This window comes from Pan troglodytes, chromosome 20, assembly GCF_028858775.2.
Source record: "Pan troglodytes isolate AG18354 chromosome 20, NHGRI_mPanTro3-v2.0_pri, whole genome shotgun sequence".
NCBI lineage: Eukaryota > Metazoa > Chordata > Mammalia > Primates > Hominidae > Pan > Pan troglodytes.
In genome coordinates this window covers 41,038,586-41,061,473 of record NC_072418.2, presented here as the reverse complement: position 1 = coordinate 41,061,473, position 22,888 = coordinate 41,038,586, and the positions used below count along the sequence as shown (strand labels likewise).

Sequence of the window (22,888 nt, the reverse complement as noted above, 5' to 3'; positions counted from 1 at the left end):
TGTTTCTGCCTCTGAGAAGAAGGGGTGATAACAATGCCCATTTCATAGGGCCACTGTGAAGATTCACTGAGTTGGCTTATGAAAAGTATTCATAACAGTTCCTCTACACAAGGTAAGCCCTTAATGAGACTGGCTACTATTCTTATCATTAGACTAACTTCGAACACTGATATGAGAGAGGTGAGCTCAGCAATGATCTGGTCAAGGTCTGCAAATAATCCTGCACACTCTTACAGTCTTTGGGAGAAGCCCAGTGCCCTGCCCATGCCAGGAATTTACTAAACAGTTGATAAGTGAATGTATGCTGTCTCTGTTTACCCACCACTTCTGTGGCTGTCTGGATGGAGTGCTGGCAGGTGAATGCCCAACATGTCCACTCTCCGTCTTCTTCCTTATTGACCCTTTGCTCAGGGTGGCAATGGGCCCAGCTGAAAAACTGTAGATGTCCTTGCAGCAAGGAGTGGCCATGTCACAAAGTTCTAGCCAAATAGTCACAAGCAGACGTCTGCTAAGGATTTCAGGGAAGGCTTTGGCTTCTTGATACAGGTGCTGTCTTCTTTCCTTAGAGCCCTGCTTCTGCCTGCCCATCACAAGGATATCAGGCTGGAAGTGGAGCAACCATTTTATGAATATGAGGCTAAGGATGGTGACCTGGAGCAGCAGAGAGAGGGTAAGGTGAGCATCACCTTAGCCTGCTGAGCTCTGCACTTCTTACATGAGAAAATGAACCCCATGGTAGCCAGGATAGAAAGGTGCCCACAGTGGACCACACCTCCTGGAACTTGTTTTGTGATATCCCTCCCATACTGAATCTGGGCTGACTCTTCAACTCGCATTAACTAACAGAATGAAGTAGAAGTGATGTGGGGCCAGTTCTAAATCTATGCCTTAAGAAGGCTCACAAAAGCCCTCGGCTGCCGTGTTATAAGTCCAGCTACAGGCTGGCCAGGCCACATGAAAGGAGAGGTCCCAAGACTATGGACAGACATGGACCCAGCCATTCCTAAGGTGCCATTTCAGTAAAGCCATGTTGAATGTTCCAACCCCATCCACCCTCTGACTGCAGCCACATAACAAACCCCAAGCAAGACCAGCAGAAGAACCATCCTGCTGAGCCCCAGTCAACCACAGGTTCACAAGAAATAAGAAACTGCTGTCATTTTAAGGCCTTAAGTTTGGGGGTGGCTTGTGGTGCAGCAACAGACAACTAGAACAAACCTCTATCTGGGTACAATGCTGTACAAGTTTCCTGAACACAAGCACAGTCCCTAACTAAAGTGCCACCTGAAAAAGAAACACACAATCAATCACAAATCCAAACAAAAATCTCTTGCACATTCTGATTTCCAACCAAGATTGTTAATATGAAAAAACATGAACTGTCCTTTCACTCTTATTTCATAATAAGTACATTAAACACAACTAATCTGGCTAAGTGTGATGAATCTATTAATTATTCTAATAATGAAAAAGCATTTAAAAAATGCTTTTTGGTTCAACACAGCGCTGGACTTGGTGAGAACCCTCCAAAAATACATCCTCTATCTGGACGAGAGGCATCATTGCACTACTGTTACTTCATATTCATTCTCAAAGGCCTAGAGCTTAACAAGGTGGCCAAACAGGTTGGACATCTGCAATCTAATTAAAGAAGGCTATCAATAAAAATAATAATTTGAGGGAAAAAAAAACTCTAGGAGCAAAGGGAATGCCTATCAGTGATGTCTTGGCCAAATCAATTATGGTGCATCCACACCACTGTGTGTTACGCAGCCACTAAAAAGAGCAAATCTGAGCGCTATGCAAGGACTCAGAGGCATTCCACATGGCACTGCTATGTGAGAAGAGCAAAATGCAAGAAAATAAGTGTAATATTATCTCCTATAGGATTATATAACCATGGAGAAAAATGTGGAAAGATACATACAGTCCTTGATTGTTACCATGGGTGAAGGATTGCGGGAGGATGCTGACACAGGGGTGGAACCAGGGTCGGGGGTGGGCACAAAAAAGGACAGACCGAAAATATTAAAAAGGGGCTTGAAAAAAATTCTTAAAAAGAATTGTCTTTTTTAAATCTAATTTGCTATCTATGCACTAGACACAGCGCTGAGTCACCTGATCTCACTTTGACTTCTCGTTTAATCATCTATTAATTATCCTCATTTTCCAGATAAGGAACCTGTGGCCCAGAGAAGTACTGTGCCCACAGTGTTGGGGCTCAGGCATTACATGAAATAAGTGTAATAGGAGAGTCCTCAACTCAACCCCAAACTCCCGCACTGGGAGCTCAAGGGACATATGTGTTAAATGTTGCAGAAGAGCTTCCCTCCTGCTCTGCACATTCTTAAAATAGCAGCAGGTCCTGACGTGCGATGATGTATGCTACAGCGGTGCGAAGTCCATCAGCACCTCAGTCCCCTGGTGCCTCATGCTGGGAGAAATCCAAGAAGGCCACTGACCTCACTCACGGAGCTCAGGGAAGCCCTGCCCAGGATATTTTTACAGAATCAATTGCTGACACCGGGAGCTAGAAAATAGATGAGGACGTGTCAGCTATTACACGGTCAGATTCTTCGCGCTCACCATTTAATTAAAACTTGTTCAGCCCCAGAGCAAGAATTATTACCCATTAAAGCAGGGGAGATGGCTCAACTGTGCCTGGCTGGTTAATTGCTACCTCCCAGGCATTCCCTGGCCTCCCCCTGCAGGAACAGCAAGCAGGGGCTGGAGATACATATGAGATGTGTGTATATGGGTGGTGTCTTCCACACAGCCTTCTCCACCTAAATGAACCTGACATCCTCTCCACTGACTAGGCCAAGCTTTCCTGTTCCATGCCACAGGCACCCAGGCTGCCCAGATGAGTCACTACCAGGCCTGGGCTGCACAGACTGCAGGGGTTGCGGGACAGGAAGGCAGAGGGCTGGATGCTGCAGGCAGGTGCCAGAGAGCCGCTGGGTGACCAGGGGGAGGCATCTGCACATGCCGCCTCACCCACAGCCACAGGTTCCTGGAAAAGCTGACACCCTCCTCAAACCCCAAACGGGGCTGGCCACCCATCCTTGGATCATGTTGCACCTGATATAAATTCATTCATATCACAATTTAGCCCGCATCTACCACGTGCCAGGAACGGTTCTACAAGGATGGACACAAAAGTGCCTGTGCTTCTATGGAGCCTAGAGCTGGCAAGCAGAGCATAGACAAAATATGTCAAGTGGAAGTAAATGCTATGAAGAAAAATAAAGCAAAGAGTAAGGGCGAGGGTGAGGGAGAAGGTGCAATTTAATAAGGAGAGAGGCCTCATGGAGAAGGTGACATCTGAACAGAGACTTGAGGGAGGGAGGGAGGGAGGGAGGGAGGCGGCGCTGGGGATTCTAGGGGAAGTGTTGCAGGCAGAGGGAACAGCCAGGGCAAAGTCTCTGAGGGAGGAACAGCAGGAGACCAGTGCAGCTGGGGTACAGCAAGCAAGCAGCTGAGAGGTCACAGATGAGGTCACACAGGGAAAATGGGGGCCTGGGGTTGGGGAGGGGGGACTTGAGCACCGCTCAGTGCCCAGGCTTGAAGCACTTTACATAGATGACTCATTGGGCACTGCTGCTAGTTCCCATTTCACAAGAAGAGGAAACTGAGGCCCAGAGAGGAAAGCGGACTCAGGCGAGACCACAGAGCTCATCTACACCAGGCTGGGATCGCCCCCAGCCCCGGCACAGAAGTCTGCATCCAGCAGGAGCTCAACTCACTAAAACAGTCACCGATTCCTTCTCTTGGGAGAAATGTCCTCCATTTTTCTCAGTCCGTCAACACCCGGCCCACTCTTTCTTCACAGTTAGGAGCAGACAGGTAAACATTTCAGGGAGAAGAGGGGGGAAAAAAAAAGAAAACAAAAAAAGCTAACTGTCTAACTCCGGAGAGGAAGAAACATGATTAACTTTCTCTGCAAGTCACTGCCACATTTAATGAATATCGCTCACCTGAAAGACTCCCCGAACACGGCTCTGATCACAAAGTGGGCAGGTGGCTGTCAGGGGAGCCCCAGGTGGGCTCCTCCTGTCCCTGCTCCTCCCAGGGCGAGGCCACCTGCCTTGGTTCTCCAGGCCGACCTCAGTGGTGCCCGCCCCCAGCCCGCTGTGGGTGCCTGGAATGCGGAAACTGGAACCTGCCGTGCCAGCTCCTAACAGCGACTTATTCAACAGCCGCAGGAACACGCCAGCCACCGGAGTTCCCCAGGAGATGGCTGGTCGTCGTGAACAGGCGCGTTCCCAAAGAAAGCTGTTTTGCCAACAGTCCCTTTGGGGGAGGGAAAGAAAAGGCCTCCTTACTCATCAGACACGTGGTCTGAGGAGTCTGAATGGGCTTGAAAGAAAGCTCAAAGGTAACAAAGGCGGCTCGCCTATTACCTCGGATTCAGGCACAGGCCACCTGATCACTGACAGAGCCAGGGCTGGACTTGTGCCCACACCGTCCCCTGCCCTGAGCTTGCGCCTGGATGCTTCATTCAGAACCGTACAATCTAAAGGCGGGCTCCTTGGCCCGTGCAGAGGAGGTGCTAGCTCACAGAGGCAATGCAGCTTAATGATTAAACACGGTCGCTGGACTCTTCCAGCCAGCTTTGGAAGCACAACCGAACGGCTTTGGCTGGCTAATAATAACAACCACAACCGGAATGCTCACTGCACAAGGCGCTGTTCTAAGTGCTACATATGAATTCTCTCTCCTAACCCTCACAGCGACCCTCTAAGGAGGAACTATCAGCATTCTTATTTTACAGATGAGAAGTTCAACGAATAAGTCATAGGCTGGAGGTCACACAGGAAGAAAGTGCTGGGGTGGGGATCTAACCCAAGCAGAGGAGCTCCAAGGTTCCAGTTTTTACCCACTACTTTATTTATTTATTTTATTTTGAGACAGAGTCTTGCTCTGTCACCCAGGCTGGATGGAGTGCAGTGATGCAATCTCAGCTCACTGCAACCTCCGCCTTCTGGATTCAAGGGATTCTCCTGCCTCAGCCTCCCGAGCAGCTGGGATTACAGGCGCCTGCCACTATGCCTGGCTAACTTTTGTATTTTTAGTAGAGATGGGGTTTCGCCATGTTGGCCAGGCTGTACATATACTTTTTATTGTTATTTTAGAGTGTGCTCCTTCTACTTATATACAAAAAAAAAAGCTGTAAAACAGCCTCAGGCAGGTCCTTCAGGAGATATTCCAGAAGAAGGCACTGTTATCATAGGAAGTGACAGCTCCACGTGTGTTACTGCCCCCGAAGACCTTCCAGTGGGACAAGATGTGGAGGAGGAAAAGTGATACTAATGATCCTGTGGAGGCCTAGGCTCATGTGTTTGTGTCTTAGTTTTTACTAAAAGCAGCTCAGAAAGCAAAAAAATAAAAACGGAACATTTTAAATTTAAAAATAGAAAAAAAGCTTACAGAATAAGGATATAAAGAAAATATTTTTGTACAACTGAATAAGGTGTGTTTTAAGCTAAGTGGTATTACCAAAGAGTCAAGGCCAGGTGCAGTGGCTCATGCCTATAATCCCAGCACTTGGGAGGCCGAGGGAGGCAGATCACCAGAGGGTAGGAGTTCGAGACCAGCCTGGCCAACATGGTGAAACCCTGTCTCTACTAAAAATACAAAAACAACAACAACAAACAAACTAGATTACAGTTGGCAGGTGCCTGTAATCCCAGCTACTGGGGAGACTGAGGCAGAAGAATCGCTTGAACCCGAGAGGCAGAGGTTGCAGTGAGCTGAGATCGTGCCACTGCACTCCAGCCTGGGTAACAGAGCGAGACTCTGTCTCAAAAAAAAGAAAAAAAAAAAAACCCAAACAGTTAAGAAATTTAGAAGTTTACAAAGTAAACAAGTTGCAGTAAGCTACAGTTAATGTATTATTGAGGAAATATTTTTTAAAATAAATTTAGTGTAGCCTAAATGTACAGTGTCTGTTAAGTCTACAGTGGTGTACAGTACTGTCCTAGCTTTCCCATCCACTCACCACTCACTCACTGACTCACCTGGAGCAACTTCCGGTCCTGCAAGCTCCATCCACGGTAAGTGCCCTGTACAGGTGTGCCTTTTAAAAAATCTTTTATACCATATTTTTACTGTACCTTTTCTATGTTTAGATACACAAATACTTGCCATTGTGTTACAACTGCCCACAGAATTCAGGGCAGTCACATGTGTGTAGGTTTGTGGCCTAGAAGCAATAGCCTACTCCATAGCGCCTAGGTGTGGAGGAGGCTGTGCCATCTAGGTTTGCAGCAAGTACACTCCATGAGGTTCACACAACAAAATAGCCTAACAACACATTTCTCAGAACACAGCCCCATTGTGAAGCCATGCATGACTGCTTCCTAGGCCCTTTGCCTGTTTAATTTCTGCTCCCTCGTACTTATCACCAACTGACATGGTGCGTGTTGTACTTCTTCTTTTTTTTCTTTTTTTTTTTTTTGAGATGGAGTCTCGCTCTGTCACCCAGGCTGGAGTGCAGTGGCGCGATCTCGGGTCACTGTAAGCTCCACCTCCCGGGTTCACGCCATTCTCCTGTCTCAGCCTCCCGAGTAGGTGGGACTACAGGCGCCCGCCACGACGCCCAGCTAATTTTTTTTTTTTTTTTTGTATTTTTAGTAGAGACAGGGTTTCACCGTGTTAGCCAGGATGGTCTCGATCTCCTGACCTCATGATCCTCCCACCTTGGCCTCCCAAAGTGCTGGGATTACAGGCGTGAGCCACCGTGCCCAGCCGTGTTTTACTTCTTTATCTTGTTTGTTGATTGACTCTTCCACTTGAAGGTGAGCCCCAGAAGGGTGAGAACCCTTGTCTGTTTTCCTCATGGCTGCACCCTGGTATCTAGGACAGTGCTCCCCTCACTGAGGACTTGATAAGTTTAAAAATCAAGGCTGGGCTCAGTGGCTCACGCCTGTAATCCCAGCGCTATGGGAGGCCGAGGCAGGCTGATCAAGAGGTCAGGAGATCGAGACCATCCTGGCTAACACAGTGAAACCCCGTCTCTACTACAAACACAAAAAATTAGCCAGGTGCGGTGGCGGGTACCTGTAGTCCCAGCTACTCAGGAGGCTGAGGCAGGAGAATCGCTGGAACCCGGGAGATGGAGATTACAGTTAGCCAAGATCGCACCACTGCACTCTAGCCTGGGCGACAGAGTGAGACTCTGTCTCAAAATAAAATAAAATAAAAATCAAGGCCGGGCTCAGTGACTCACGCCTGTAATCCTAGCACTTTGGAAGGCTGAGGTGGGTGGATCACCTGAGGTCAGGAGTTCAAGACCAGCCTTGTTAACATGGCGAAACCCTGTCTGTACTAAAAAAACACAAAAATTAGCTGGGTGTGGTGGCAGGCAATTATAATCACAGCTAGTAGGGAGGCTGAGGCAGGAGAATTGCTTGAACCCGGTGGGGCCGAGGTTGCAGTGAGCTGAGATTGTACCAGTTCACTCCAGCCTGGGTGAAACAGCGAAACTCAATCTCAAAAAATAAAAAAAATCAGACACGCCATCAGCATTTGGGGTTTGCTGCCCTCAGATCCAATGTGCAGTCCACACTGGGAAATACACACAAATCAAGCCCTACCTATACTGAAGACAGAGCTCACGACATTCCCTCCACACTAGGAAATACACACAAATCAAGCCCTACCTATACTGAAGACAGAGCTCACGACATTCCCTCCACACTAGACTCACCTGAAAGCCTCTCTACTAAAAGAACTGCAAAAGGTGCCTTGGAAAGAAAAACAGGCCAGGCATGGTGGCTCATGCCTTTGATCCCAGCACTTTGGGAGGCTGAGGCAAGAGGATTACTTGAGGCCAGGAGTTCGAGACCAGCCACGACAACATAGCAAGAACCTGTTTCCACAAAAATAAAAAAAAAATTATCCAGGCGTGGTGGCATGTGCCTGTGGTCCCAGCTACTTGGGAGGCTGAGGTGGGAGGATCACTTGAGCCCAGGAGTTCGAGGTTGCAGTGAGTTGTGATCATGCCACTGCACTCCAGGCTGGGTGAAAGAGCAAGACCTTGTCTCAAAAAAATAAAAAAAAGAAAGAAAAAGAAAGGACAGAGATGAAGATGGTGCTGGGGGTGGAAGTTTATGGAAGCTTGAGGGGGTGCAGGACTTCCCTGCCTTCCTCCCTGCAAACCAATAGCACAGCATAGAAAAACGGGGCACCAGAGGAAAGAGCTCACCATCAGATGCAACAAACGGCGCCAGCACTGGCAGGATCTGACCAACCAGCACTCCTGTTCCCATCAACCATCTCTACCCACCAGGCAGCACACCATCAGGAGAAGCCCCCAAACGTTCCCCTCTTTTCCTGCCACTTCCGCATAAGAATTTTACCACATACTCATGCGCTGTTGTTCCAGACCCCCAAAGCACAAATGCAGTGATGGGAGCGGGGAGCACACGCCGGCCGTAAAGGCGCTGTAGCTGCTAGCTTGATTAGAAATACCATCAGGTCCCAGGCACTGTCACAAGCTGCATCTTGCCCTTTCTCTTCTTTTGTCCAGAGTCAGAACTGGAAAGGGGCACGTTTCCTGCCTCCTGCCGCGGTGCTGTGGGCACACCAAGGACTGGATTCCGGTTCGTGTGGGGCCTCAACAAAGACCCACCAGAGGAAGGCCGGGTGTCAGAAGATCTGTGTACATCTGTCCTGAGGGGAGGGTCTGAGGCTTTTTGTTGAAACAAGTCCTTGGAAAAAATGTGGGAGGGGCCCCACAGGCAGGTGCTAGAGGGAAACAGATCTCAGGGAAAAGGGACCTCAGTAAACTGACTCGAAGGCCAGTGCCACGGTGTTCACTGCTCAGAGAAGCCAGGGCTGCTGGGGCCTGGCCGGGTGTTCCCACTGCTGCCAGACACGGCTTTATCAAAGGGGCTTCCACAGCCTTGGGCCAAGTATTGGCTCATATAATAGAGACAAAAAAAAGAAAAAAGCAAACATTTGTATTATGTAAGTGGACTGAGCAGAGGCAGGGAATTCCCCTGTATGTACACTTGAGCTTGAAATACACAAATGCTGGGTGAAATTTGTTGTACTTGTTTGTAACTTCTCATGATGATACATTTCAAAACATCAAGGCAAAAAAAGAGTATAATAAGCCCTCATTGTCTGGCTTCAATAGTTCCACTCACAGACAATCTTATTTCATCTCTTATTCACCCATGCACACTTGAGCCCCTGCACTCTCTGCCTGTCTATATTATTTTGAAGGAAATCCGAGATATCTTAACCGTTTAATCATAGATATTTCAGCATGAGCATCTTATAGATAAGGACTTTTTAGGTTGGGCATGGTGGGCTCATGCCTGTAATCTCAACACTTTGGGAGGAAAAAGGGAAGATCGCTTGAGTCCAAGAGTTCAAGACCGGCCTGGGCAACATAGAGAGATCCCATCTCTATAAAAAAATTAAAAATTACCTGGGCATGGTTGTGCACACCTGTAGTCCCAACTATTCAGAAGGCTGAGATGGGGGATCGCTTGAGCCCAGGAGGCAGAGGCTGCAGGGAGCTGATCATGCCACTGTATTCTAGCCTGGGTGATAGAATGAGACCCTACCTCAAAAAATAAAAAATAAAAAAAATTACAAACCAAGAAGCACTGTCCAGAGGGGTATTAAAGCCTCAGGGCCCAGCCAGGCACAGCTGCTCATGCCTGTAATCCCAGCACTTTGGGAGGCCAAGGCGGGCAGATCACCTGAGGTCGGGAGTTTGAGACCAGCCTGACCAACATGGAGAATCCCCGTCTCTACTAAAAATACAAAATTAGCCAGGCGTGGTGGTGCATGCCTATAATCCCAGCTACTTGGGAGGCCGAGGCAGGAGAATCGCTTGAACCTGGGAGGCAGAGGTTGCGGTGAGCTGAGATCGCGCCACTGCACTCCAGCCTGGGCAACAAGAGTGAAACTCTGTCTCAAAAAAAAAAAAAAAAAAAAGCCTCAGGGCCCAAAGGGGCCTGGGATCTGTTGTGGGGCTCCCCCAAAACAGGGGGAGACCACGTGTGGAGTGAGAAGGCCGGAACTAGTGAGAATGGTCCTGCTTGTCTGCCCCATCTGTTCGTCTGTCTGTTCATCGAAAGACCACACAGTGAGTGTTTAAGAGCCTAGACTCTGGAGCCAGTGACTTGCATAGGAATCCTGAATTTGAGACTCACCAGCTCTGTGACTTGAACTTCTCTGTAACTCAGTTTCCTCTTACGAGACATGGGAATAACAACAGTACCTACCCCGAGGAGTGGTTCTAAGGATTCAATGAGATATTAGCTGAGAAGCACTCAGAACAGTGCCTCCTACATAGTAAAAGCTCAGTGAATGCTGGCTCGTATCATTAATTCAACAGATACTTACTGAGCATCTCTCACATGCCAGGCACTGTCCAGCAGTTGGAGATAAGTGTGGTGAGCACCATCTGGGGACAGGAACAAGCTGAGAATCTCCAGCACCTGCCCTGTTTAGGTAGAAGGCCAGGATTCAACCTGCACCTGACACCTCCAAAAAGTCTAGAACCACGACTCTCATAGAGTTGACAGAGGAAACCACTGTGATGTCCCTTCCCCGCACCCCATCCACTGGCAATGTCTTTGGAGCACACCAAGGGTAAGACACATTCACAAGCTAAGCTCTGCTGTTGCTTCCACCAGAGCCCACAGCACCCACCAGAATACACAGCAATGAGGGCCAGAGTCAGCGACATAACAGGTTTCATGTCCAAAGCAGCAGTTTATTTATTTATTTATTTATTTATTTATTTATTTATTTTGAGACCGAGTCTCGCTCTGTCGCCCAGGCTGGAGTGCAGTGGTGTGATCTTGGCTCACTGCAACCTCTGCCTCCTGGGTTCGATTGATTCTCCTGCCTCAGCCTCCCAAGTAGCTGGGATTACAGGTGCCCACCACCATGCCTGGCTAATTTTTTCTATTTTTAGTAGAGATGGGATTTCACCATGCTGACCAGTCTGGTCTTGAACTCCTGACCTCAGGTGATCCGCCCTCCTCATCCTCCCAAAGTGCTGGGATTACAGGCATAAGCCACCAGGCCTGGCCCCAAAGCAGCAATTTAGAAATGAGCTTTCAGGCTGGGCATGCTGGCTCATGCCTATAATCCCAGCACTTTGGGAGGCCGAGGCAGGCGGATCACAAGGTCAAGAGATTGAGACCATCCTGGCCAACATGGTGAAACCCTATCTCTACTAAAAATACAAAAATTAGCTAGGTGTGGTGGTGCGCACCTGTAGTCCCAGCTAATCGGGAGGCTGAGGCAGGAGAGTCACTTGAACCCAGGAGGTGGAGGTTGTAGTGAGCCAAGATCGCGCCACTGCACTCCAGCCTGGTGACAGAGCAAGACCCTGTCTCAAAAACAAACAAACAATCAAACAAACAAAAAACAAAGAAATGAGCTTTCAAACACGCCAAGACCTTTCCTTGCCTTCCTTAGTCCCCCTGCTCACCCTCCTCCCAACTCCCCAAAGACCCCTCTCTTTCCTGGGAGGTAAGGTTCCAGGTTCCAGCAAACCTAGAGGTCAATTTAAGGAGTGGACCTCTCAATCATTCAGGTCTCAAACCAGCACACCGACACCAATGTAAACCCAGAGATCAATGCTGACAAACTGGGACTTCTTTTTTTTTTGAGACAGGGTCTTTCTCCGTCACCCAGGCTGGAGTGCAGTGGCACAATCACGGCTCACTGCAGCCTTGACCTCCTGGCCTAAAGCAATCCTCCCACCTCAGCCACCCATGTAGCTGGGACCACAGGCACAAGCCACCATACCCAGCTAATTTTTAAAATTTTTGTAGAGATGGAGTCTTGCTTTGTTTTCCAGGCTGGTCTCAAGCTCCTGGGCTTAAGCAATCCTCCTGCCTGGGCCTCCCAAAATGTTAGGATTACAGGCATGATCTTCTACGACCGGCCTCAGAATTGATTTTGTGCAACAAGTCCCTCCTATGGTTTTCATTGCTCAAAACTCAGACCCTATCCCCCTTAAACACCCTCCAATACAAAATATAAAACAGGTTTAAAAGTATACACTCTGCACCTGAGCTCAAATGCTGCCTCTGCCACTTCCCAACTTTGAGCAAGTGACCTCTCATTGCCTTATCTCAGCTTCCTCATCTATGAAATGGGAATAACCGTAGTCCCTGGCACCTCCGAACACAGGCAACACCCACCAACACCAAGCACAGTGCCAGGCACATACAGCAAGTTTGATGGACAGTAGCTCTTTGGTTAGCTATAACTGCTTGTGATAAACCTGCTTTTCATCATACATCTGCCCTTCTCCGCCAAGATAAAACAGGAGTGGCATGTCAGATCTATCACTGAACTACCACCTTTGATTTACACGTGAATCTCATACCCTCGGCCAGTGCTGTCCGATGTGGTAGCCATTAGCCACATGTAGCCACCGAGCACTTGAAACATGGCTGGTACCAACTGAGATACGCTGAAAGTGTAAAATACATATTGTATGTCAAACGCTTAATGTGGAAAAAAGGAAGTAAAATAGCTCACTAATAATTTCTATATTGATTACATGTTGAAATGATGTTTTAGATGAAATAAAATATATCATTAAAATTACTTTCCTGCTTCCTTTTACTTTTCAAAATATGGCTACTAGAAAATTTTTAATTACCTATATGAGCCTCATCAGTGACCCACATTTTTTTTTTTTTGAGAAGGAGTCTCACTCTGTTGCCCAGGCTGGAGTGCAGTGGTGCAATCTTGGCTCACTGCAACTGTCACCTCCAGGGTTCAAGTGATTCTCTGCCTCCGTCTCCTGAGTAGTTGGGATTACAGGCACATGCCACCAGACTCAGCTAATTTTTGTATTTTAAGTAGAGATGGGATTTCACCATGTTGGCTAGGCTGGTCTCGAACTCCTGAACTCAAGTGATCGACCCGCGTCAGCCTCCCAAAGTGCTGGGATTACAGGCATGAGTCACCGCGCTCGGCCCCACATTATATTTCTAACAGACAGCACTGTTGTGGGCTTTTGAGAACCAGTGTCTTATTCAACTTTATACTGTCAGTGTCAAGCATGGATCCTGACACACAGGGTAGGTGAAGAAATGTTTCACAGACGGACAGATGAAAGATGCTCTCCATACTTTCAGTCTTTTTTTTTTTTTTTTTTTTAGACACAGAGTGGTGTGATCATAGCTCACTGTATCCTTGATCTCCTGGGCTCAAGGTGTGGTAGTGCCTGGGCTCAAGTGATCCTCTCACCTCAGCCTCCTGAGTAGCTGGGATTATAGGTGCACATCACCAGGCCTGGCTAATTTAAAAATTTTTTGCAGAGATGAGGTCAGATGCGGTGGCTCACGTCTGTAATCCCAGCACTTTGGGAGGCTGAGGCGGGAAGACCACCTGAGGTCAGGAGTTTGATCCCAGCCTGGCCAACATGGTAAAACCCCATCTCTACTAAAAATATAAAAATTAGCTGGGTGTGGTGGTGGGCGCCTGTAATCCGAGCTACTGCGGAAGCTAAGGCAGGACAGTCATTTGAACCCAGGAGGCAGAGGTTGCAGTGAGCTATGATCATACCACTATACTCCAGCCTGGGCAACAGAGTGAGAACTGTCTCAAAAACAAAAACTTTTTTTTTTTTTGCAGATTTGGGGTCTATGTTGCCCAGACTGGTCTTGAACTTCTGGCCTGAAGTAATCCTCCCACCTCGGCCTCCCAAAGTGCTGGGATTACAAGCCTGAGCCACCATGCCCACCCAATATTTTTAGTCTTAAAAGCACCCACTACTGTCCTCACATCTAACCAGGGCTACCCTTCATTCAAAATACGCCCAGGCACAGCAAATCAAAGTGCACACAGGTCATGATGCCGGAGCAGGGACCTGGGGCCCTTACAGGTCCAAGAATCATTGTCTTAGTTGATGGGCTATAGTATGATACTTTAACAGCCCACATGGCTAGTGTGCTTAAAACACCATTTCCAGCTGGGTGCGTGGCTCACATCTGTAATCTCAACACTTTGGGAGGCTGAGGCCGTCGGATCACTTGAGGTGAGGAGTTGGAGACCAGCCTGGCCAAGATGGTGAAACCCCATCTCTACTAAAAATACAAAAATTAGCTGGGAGAGGCGGTGGGCGCCTGTAACTCCAGGTACTCAGGAGGCTGAGGCAGGAGAATCGCTTGAACCCAGGAAGCGGAAGTTGCAGTGAGCCCAGATCACACCACTGCACTCCAGCGTGGGCGACAGAGCGAGCCTCCAACTCAAAAAAAAAACAAAAACAAAAACAAACAAACAAACAAAAACACCTTTTCCAGCCAAGTCCCAAGTCCCCTTGCAAAGCTCACCCAAAGGAGACACCCTGCTCCCTCTCCTTGGACACTACACTTTGTTTCATGCTAACCTGTGCCTGGTATGGCAACCAAGCAGTCAACCTTGTTTTACTTGACAGGCTCTGCTGGAGGGTCTTTAGTTTTGAAACCACCACCAAACCATCCCTACCGTGTCTCATTGAGAGCAAAAATGAAGCCACAACATCCCAGGCGGCCCCTGCTGCCACATCAATTAGGTACTAAATATAGTCTAAAGTGCTTTGCATGTCAAACAACAAGGAAAGGAAATGCTGTGTCCACTTCCTCAATTTGCCTCTGCCTGGTAAGGAGGGCCCTGGAAGAGTTTAGAATGCAGGTGAAGAGCATGGAGGGTGGAATCAGTTTCCTCATCTGTAAAATGAGTTTGATCAAGTTAATTACTTCACTGGACTACTGTCAGGATTAACTGAGGAATGTGTGAAATGCTTAGAAAAGCATCTAGCACAGAGTAAGCACCAGGTAAGCTGCTATCATTATTATTATTTTATAAAAAAGTAGGCCAGGTATGGTGGCTCGTGCCTGTAATCTCAGCACTTTGGAAGGCTGAGGGTGGAGGATCACCTGAGCCCAGAAGTTCAAGATCAGCCTGGGCAAAACAGGTCTCTACAAAAAATAGAAAAAATGTGGTCGGGTGCGGTGGCTCACACCTGTAATCCCAGCACTTTGGGAGGCTGAAGCAGGCAGATCACCTGAGGTCAGGCGTTTGAGACCAGCCTGGCCAACATGGTGAAACCTGTCTCCTCTATTAAAAGTACCAAAAAAAAAATTAGCCAGGTGTGGTGGCACATTCCTGTAATCCCAGCTCCTTGGGAGGCTGAGGCAGGAGGATCACTTGAGCCCAGGAAGCAGAGGTTGCAATGAGCTGAGATCATGCCACTGCACTCCAGCCTGGGCGACAGAGCAGACCCTGCCACAAAAAAAAAAATTAAAGTAGTATCAACTTGAAAACTAGGAATTAAACTCTTCTCCAGTCACACTGATACTCTTTGTAGCAAACTCACTCCCACCTCCGGGCCTTAACACTTGCTGTTCCCTCTACCTAGAATGTTCTTTCTTCAACTTTCGGCATAGCCAGTGCCACTGCTCATTAAGGTATCAGCTCACATGACTCCTCAAAGAGGCCTGGGAGGCCTTCCCTGACCATCCAAGCTAAGGTAACCACCGCCATCTTGCCCCATCAGCCATTTTCTCTCCACTTACCCTGTTAAATTTTCTCCATCACAGTTAAAACTATCTGAAGAGGCAGGATCAGGATTTTTTTTTTTTTTTTTTTGAGACGGCCTCTCACTCTGCCGCCCAGGCTGGAGTGCAGTGGTGCAATCTAGGCTCACTGTAAACTCCGCCTCCTCCTGCCTCCTAGGTTCACGTCATTCTCCTGCCTCAGCCTCCCGAGTAGGTGGGACTACAGGCGCCTGTCACCACACCTGGCTAATTTTTGTATTTTTAGTAGAGACGGAGTTTCACCTTGTTAGCCAGGATGGTCTCGATCTCCTGACCTCGTGATCTGCCCGCCTCGGCCTCCCAAAGTGCTGTGATCACAGGCGTGAGCCGCTGTGCCCAGCCAGGATTTTTTTAATTAAAAAAAAAAAAAAAGAAAGAAAAGGCTGGGCACAGTGGCTCACGCCTGTAATCCCAGCACTGCACAAGGCCAAGGTAGGCAGATCACCTGAGGTCAGGAGTTCAAGACCAGCCTGGCTAACATGGCAAAACCCCTCCTCTACTAAAAATACAAAAATCAGCAGGGCATAGTGGCGCATGCCTGTAATCCCAGTTACTCGGGAGCCTGAGGCAGGAGATGGGCTTGAACTTGGGAGGCAGTGGTTGCAGTGAGCTGAGATTGTGCCAGCCTGGGTGACAGCGAGACTCCATCTCAAAAACACAAAGTGAAATGATCCTGTTTATTGTGTGTCTTCCCGGGCTAGAATGGCTAGAATGTAAACCCTAGGACAGCAAGGATCTTGTCTGTCTTGTTGACTGCTGAATCCTCAGTGCCTAGGATAGGACCCTGGCTCACAGCAGGGTCTCAACACATCTGTCAACTCAATAAAATAAGAATAGTAGCTAACTGCACAGGGCTAATGACAGCCTAATGTGCTGAAAGTCTTGCAGACATTTCATTCAGTCTCCAGCGACCCCCGAGATAAAGACTACTATCATACCATTTTGCCAATGAAGAAAAAAGTTCAGTGCACATCTTACAAGTTAGTGGCTATACTGTGATTTGAACTTGGTCTGCCCGCCACCTAAGCCACCTTCCAACCATGGCACACTTCTTGCAAATATGAGGAGTGATATTTCCCACTGATGCTCCACCACCAGCCCCTCACCCCCACCACCCACTGTGGTCAGGGCACTTTACTGGCTCCTATCTTCCTGGGCAAATCTCCTCCCTTCTTTCAGGGGCAGCTGGATCCCTTACCTTAGGCCCCCAACATCTCCAAGCGGGATCTCTGCAATATAACTTTTTCTTATTTCTACCTGGTGTTTCAAGTGATTGGGTTGGCTCTTCCTGTGAATTTCTCTGGGTTTGAAAGAACACATGTAGGCTGAGGCGGGAGGATCATTTGAGGCCAGGACTTCGAGACCAGTCTAGGCAACATAGTGTGAGACCCTATCTCTACAAAAATTTAAAAATTAGCTGGGTGTGGTGGTGCACACCTGTAGCCCCAGCTACTAGGGAGTCTGAGGTGGGAGGATCACTTGAGCCCAGGAGTTCAAGGTTACAGTGAGCTATGATGACGCCACTGCACTCCAGCGTGGGCAACAGAGTGACCCTGTCTCTAAAAAAAAGATCACAGCTGGCCCTGCCCTGAAGGCTTGACATAGATAATCTTATGGAACCTCTCAACAACCACCCTATAAGGAAGACACTGGTATCATCCCCATTTTCAGATCAGGACACTAAGGCCCAGAAGGACACATGATTTGCCCAAGGTATCACAACTAATATAGGATAGAGTCACAGTGTGAACCCAGACCATGTGGCCCCAGAGTTTGTGCTTCAGCCACTGGGCCATGCTGCCTATGTGAAAGGATACTTTTTATACTTTTTTTTTTTTTGAGACAGAGTGTCACTCTTGTCACTCAGGCTAGAGTGCAGTGGTACAATCTCGGCTCACTGCACCCTCCACCTCCCTGGTTCAAGCAATTCTCCTGCCTCAGCCTCCCAAGTAGCTGGGATTACAGGCTCTCATCATCACACCCTGCTAATTTTTTCTTTTTTTTTATAGATGGAGTCTCGCTCTGTCGCCCAGGCTGGAGTGCAGTGGCACAATCTCGGCTCACTGCAAGCTCTGCCTCCCAGGTTCATGCCATTCTCCTGCCTCAGCCTCCTGAGCAGCTGGGACTACAGGCACCGGCCACCACGCCTGGCTAATTTTTTTGTATTTTTTAGTAGAGACGGGGTTTCACTGTGTTAGCCAGGATGGTCTCGATCTCCTGAGCTACCACCAAGGATACTTATTAGATGTGTGTTTGCTGAGGTAAAGAAATCTCAGAGGGGCCAGGCGCGGTGGCTCACGCTTGTAATCCCAGCACTTTGGGAGGCTGAGGTGGGCGGATCACGAGGTCAGGAGATCGAGACCACGGTGAAACCCCGTCTCTACTAAAAATACAAAAAATTAGCCGGGCGTGGTGGCGGGCGCCTGTTGTCCCAGCTACTCGGAGAGGCTGAGGCAGGAGAACGGCGTGAACCCAGGAGGCGGAGCTTGCAGTGAGCTGAGATTGCGCCACTGCACTCCAGCCTGGGCGATAGAGCAAGACTCTGTCTCAAAAAAAAAAAAAAAGACATCTCAGAGGAACAACCTAAAGGACCAGCAGTAGGGGAATGCTGGAATAAAGCGTGGTCTCTCTGCACTGAAGAATGTGGGTACAGCTGTTGAAAAGGACAAGCCAGATCTATATGTAATGACTTGGAAGGACATGCCCAGCCATTAATTGAAAAAACTGGGTTACAAATAGGTGTAGCTTGATCCCCACCCCCTCCTTTTTTGGGGAATGGTATGGGAGGAGGAAGAAAACAGTCGATACACACACACACACACACACGCACATACATACAAACATAATCAATATAAACACAGAAAAAGATAACTGAAGCATCTGTCCAAATCACAAGGGCAGAGAGCACATCCATTTTGTTCATTATGCTATCTCCAAAGCCTAGCAATAGATACTTAATAGATACTCACTGTCTGAATAAATGGTTATCTCTGGGGACATGGGGTTTTGGAGTGGAGGGTGGCACTAGGTATTTTCCCTACACCTCTGTATTGTTTGACACGTTACAACAAGCATGAATTTCTTGCATAACTTTTTTTAAGCTAAATTCAACCCAATCACATACATACACACACGCACAAAAGGTCATGACCAAAATAGTCCTTAAAAAAAGGAAGCAATAGGCCAGGCACGGTGGCTCACGCCTGTAATCCCAACACTTTGGGAGGCCAAGGTGGGTGGATCACCTGAGGTCAAGAGTTCGAGGCCAACAAGGCGAAACCCCATCTCTACTAAAAATACAAAAATTAGCCGGGCATGGTGGCACGTGCCTGTAATCCCAGATACTCAGGAGGCTGAGGCAGGAGAATCGCTTGAACCTAGAAGGTGGAAGTTGCAGTGAGCTGAGATCGTGCCACTGCACTCCAGCCTGGGCCACAGAGCAAGACTCTGTCTAAAAACAACAAAAAGGAAGCAATATCAGTCTTGAAGAATACACAAATGCACAAACTGGTACAACAGCCTCTCATTCTTTTTTTTTTTTTTTTTTCTGAGACAGGGTCTCACTCTGTCACACAGGCTGGAGTGCAATGCTGCAATCACAGCTCACTACAGCCTCAACATCCCGGGTAGCTGGGACTAGAGATGTGTGCCACCACACCTGACTAATTTTTTGTAGAGATGGGGTTTCGCCATGTTGCCCAGGCTGCTCTCAAACTCCTGGGCTCAAGTGATCCACCCACCTCAGCCTCCAAAGTGCTGGGATTATAGGCATGAGCCACTGCACCCTGCCAAATAGCCTCTCATTCTAATAGCTAAAAACAAACACTTTATTTTGAAGGAAATGATTATTGAATTCTTTTATTAAAATGTAAATACATTTAATTTACATTTTACAAGTTACTAAGACTATGTTTGAAATATATCAGTAAAATATATTTTACAGCAAAAAAATGAGGCACCAATCACTGCACATTCTAAATTCCACTTTTGATTTACCACCTAACAACTGCAATGTCTGAAACACAGACTCACATTTAACTCTTAGATCATTCATTCTACACTGACTGCTAAAAAGCCACGTGCTGCTGTCACTAGTCATGGAGAACAACCAAGATTTTTTTTTAAGCCACTGCTTTACTTCTTCAGGTTAGCAAAATGCTTAGGTAAATTTGCTGGCCATCACAAATGTGATTGAGGCCACTGGTTTCTATCATCAAATGAAATCACAATGACAGGTTTCTGACAATAAACTCAACCTAAGGGGAGCGCTAATAAATGCCCTTCCCAGCCTCTTCTTGGGTGTGTGGTATGTGTGCTGCCTCCTGAAATGCCCAGGATGGCCACCCTCCCACACGGGATATTCTAAGCCGCTGACACCATCTAACTTTTCTGAAAGAAATTAACAACTCAGCCGATCTTCACCAGGCTAAAATCACAGAACTGGGTCCCCTGAAAGCCAGGCTTTCATGCCACATCCACAGCCACTGCTGTCTAGCCAAGTCTATAACATCTTCTTGCCCTTATTAATACATATGTTACATAGGTTTACGTATGTTAATCCCTAATGACTTGACTTAACCTTGTCACAGCCAGGCGCGGTGGTTCATGCCCTACAATCCCAGCACTTTGGGAGGCCAAAATGGGTAGATCACCTGAGGTCAGGAGTTCGAGACCAGCCTGGCCAACATGGTGAAAACCCCATCTCTACTAAAAAAAAAAAAACTAACCGCATGTGGTGGCGGGCACCTGTAATCCCAGCTACTCAGGAGGCTGAGGCAGGAGAATTGCTTGAACCCGGGAGACGGAGGCTTCAGTGAGCTGAGATTGTGCCACTGCACTCCAGCCTGGGCTATGGAGCAAGACTCCGTCTCAAGCTGAGGGGAACTTTCAGTGCCCATCAGATGGGAGACCAATATGGGCCAATGAAATGGTGTTTCTATGAAATGGCAGCTTCGTCCTTCTTGCTAGTTGACTGGATATGGGAAGGCTGGGGAAGAAGAGCAACTCCCAGGTTTCTGGCTTAGGCAACCAGGTCAATGCTGGCACATTTGCCAAGATGGTGACTACTGGTTCCAGGAGGAGAAGGAGTTCAGGTTGGACATGCTGAGTTTATGGTGCCCAAGAAACAGCCACTTCTTTGAGCTACAGCATCAAAGCAGCACAGGCTCCACATCTGGAGCTGGAGTGCAGGGGACTCAGTGGCTTTGGGACACAAAGGCAAAAGCTGGCAGCACCGGGACAACAATTAAAGCACTGGAGTGAACATACTGGCTCTATGGGGAGGGGTGTGTGAGCAGGGGACTGCTGATGGCAGGTCAGACCCATTTCTTCTTAGGCCTTTCTACTATAGTGTGTTCCATAATTTAATCTTTGGTAAGTAAAATTTGGGAGGGAGGGGGAAGATAAAAAAACACTAACTTTGTGCCCACTCTGCCATGTAGGTACAAACAGAAGCAAAAAGGGGCTATTAAAAAAAAAAACAGCAAGATACATTTTATCATTTAATAAGCACTTACTGTGTGCCGGGCCTTGTGCAAAGCACTAAACATGAATTATCTCCTGGAACCATCCAAACAATCCTGGCACAAAAGTCCTATGACTACCATTCCACAGATGGGACACTGAGGATGGGAGCAAATGTGTGGGGGAGCTCAGGGCTGTCATGTCACAGCCCACAGTCAGGCAGTCTCTGGGCCAGATGGAGAATATTGAAGAACAATTATAATACATAAGAGCTGCTACTTAGTGAGAGATGGCGCTGGACTAGAAATACAATCTCAGCAAATCCTTACAACCCTTTGAGAGTGATCTTGTTATTATCCCATTTTGTAAATGAGGAACCGGAGGTAGTAGGAAGGGAAGTCAACTGGACCAGTTCTGAATCTGGCCCTCGGGGGTGACCAATACTACGGCCAGAGCCCCACCCTCAGAGGGTCTCTGGGCCACTAGGAAAACGCTGAATAAATGGTACCATTTACTGAGCGTTATATGCCAGCTGCTGAGCTAAGCACTTTACACATGGTATTCTCACTGCATCCTGAAAACAACTCGACGAAGTGGTTGCTATTTAAATCCCCATTTTATAGATAGGGAAACCAAGGCACAGAGAGGTGAAGCCAGTTGCCCAAAGTCACACAACTGGTAAATGTTCAAATTTGAACCTGGGGTCTCTCTGCCTTCCAAACCAACGCTCTTAACAAAATAATCTCGGTTAACAGCAGCTAGCCTGCATTGGGTGCTAACTAAGGACTCACCTCTTTACATGCACACGCTCAACTAATCCTCACCCTATGCAATCGATAACATCTTCACCTCATTTTTCGGAGAGCTAACAATAACCCAAATACGTAGTAAGTGCCTCCTATGTGCCAAATGTTTTATTATATTATCTCAACAGAGTCTCCGCCAAGATGCTCTCCTACTCCGTTTTACTGCAGGGGAAATTGAGGTTCGGCGCGGTTTCCCCAGATCGCGGCTCCCGAGTGGCACAGCCGGGACGCGAATCCACCGCTCCCCGCCTCCAAGCTCTTCACCACAGCGCCGGGGTGCACGCCTGGAAAGTTGAGCCATGCGGGCACGAGTCCGGCTGGGTCCGGAGGGCGCGAGTCCCGGCGCCGCCGCCCCCCACGGCCAGTACCCACACCCGGCCGTCCGCCCGCGCTGACCCTCGGGGTCCGGGCAGCCACCGATTCCCCGCCACCCTTGCGCGAGGCCGATCCTGCACCCGGAGCCACGTACCTGGACGCCCCGGCTGCCCGCCTCGCGGGCCCCACGATCGCGGCGTCCAGCTCCGCGCCGCTCGCTGGAGACGCCGCCAGCTCCGGTGGCCCGAGTGACTTCCAGGCTGCCCACTTCCAAGCCGCTTCGCGCGAGTCCTCCTGGGAACTGTAGTTTCGCCCTAGCCGGCCGCGAACTCAAAAGAGAATAGCGCGCGGGGGCTGCCGGGAGCCGTAGGCGCACCGCCGCGCTGCCTCCTAGGAACGGTAGTCCGCTGGTCGCCTTCGTGCAGCTCCAGTCTCTAGAGCACTTCCGCAGCCCCGAGGGGCGTGAGGGAGGGAGGTGTGTCTCCTGCAGACTACAGCTCGAGAGCCGCGCTCTTCGCCCCGCCGGGGCGGTTTCTCCTTTCTTCTGGCCCCGTCTACCTCCTCCCTTCATTCGGCGGAACCTCTCCCTCACTCTCTGCCAGGCTCGAGTCACTCACCCCTAGGACGCTAGCCCGGGGGAAACGGGGGAAGCGGAGCAGTGCGCTAGACCCCCAGCGGAGGGGGCGGTGGAAGAGGGCGTAGATGCACGCCCGCGCACGCGCGGTCGTC

General features: G+C 48.6%; 1 protein-coding gene across 7 annotated transcripts in view; it reads right to left on the bottom strand.

Moving 5' to 3' along the window:
* SIPA1L3 (signal induced proliferation associated 1 like 3) overlaps positions 1-22,881 on the bottom strand; it is a 310,057-nt gene extending 287,176 nt beyond the window's left edge. For 4 of the 7 annotated variants that reach the window (XM_024351291.3, XM_524247.9, XM_024351290.3 and 1 more), the window contains exon 1: positions 22,314-22,881. The gene's annotated coding sequence lies outside the window, so the exon portion shown is untranslated. Of the gene's footprint in view, positions 1-3,977; positions 4,219-22,313 lie in introns of those variants that run through there. The other 3 variants (XM_024351289.3, XM_063801631.1, XM_009435510.5) reach the window with 3 other exon arrangements.
* Between the last annotated feature and the right edge of the window lie 7 nt (positions 22,882-22,888).